The sequence below is a fragment of the Chelonoidis abingdonii genome, chromosome 16 (assembly GCF_003597395.2).
Source record: "Chelonoidis abingdonii isolate Lonesome George chromosome 16, CheloAbing_2.0, whole genome shotgun sequence".
In the NCBI taxonomy this organism is placed as follows: domain Eukaryota; kingdom Metazoa; phylum Chordata; order Testudines; family Testudinidae; genus Chelonoidis; species Chelonoidis abingdonii.
This window is the reverse complement of record NC_133784.1, coordinates 11,553,948-11,554,772: the sequence shown is the minus strand read 5'-3', so window position 1 is coordinate 11,554,772 and position 825 is coordinate 11,553,948. Positions and strand designations below refer to the sequence as shown.

At 41.7% G+C, this 825-nt stretch overlaps 1 pseudogene; it reads right to left on the bottom strand.

Annotated features, from left to right (window-relative positions):
* LOC116823585 (cytochrome P450 2H2-like) overlaps nucleotides 1-305 on the bottom strand; it is a 33,466-nt pseudogene extending 33,161 nt beyond the window's left edge.
* Between the last annotated feature and the right edge of the window lie 520 nt (nucleotides 306-825).

Here is an 825-nt window from a genome sequence, read left to right as displayed (position 1 = left end):
TGTTTTGTGAAATAAGATGTCAGAAATTTGAGTTGATGTGGAATTGTCACTAGCCTAAGCTTAAGCCAGGCTCTGCTTAACGTCCACCTACAACCCAGCAACTGATCCCATGAAAACACCCTTACCTCATCTATATGTTGGGGTAAATTCTTCGCATGCAGCTGCAGCGTGTTCCCTATGATGGGAAAAGCAACAGGGCCAGGCGGCAGCTTTCCATTTCCAGACATCTTTCTCCACGCTGAAAGGAAAAGAAGGCAAGAAACACAAATAACCAGGAAAACAGTTGTTACTCCCAGAGGTTCCATTGCAGAGTGCAGCAATTATTCTGGGTTCTAACAGTGGGTTACTTTGTATTTCTGACTCCTCAGTTTTTATATTCTACACAGCAAAAGGGGGTGCAAGCAATTAGCCAATAGGAGCGCTGAGTTCCTCTGAGTTAACAAGATAAGCTCTGAACTAACAATGGTGACTGGAGCTGTCACACTAGGAATGAATTCCTTTGAATCTTTATTGGTATATAATCTCTGTTTGCCCTTCTATAGGCACTGACAGAGCATGACAATTAATCATAAACTGAATCCCTGTCAAACTGCCCAAACTATCACGAAATCAGCCTCTCTCTGCACCCATCAGGTTAAACGTTCCTCATCCGCTTGGTGCCAGCTGGAACATTATATACATATAATGATGATTCCTTTCCATGTTGCTCTCCAAGATTTAGCATATAGATCGATGAGCAGTTGACACATAAGAAAAACGCCAAGCTGAATGTTTGATAAAAATTGAAACTGAATCCTGAACCTTTTTGGAGATTTCACAAAGTCT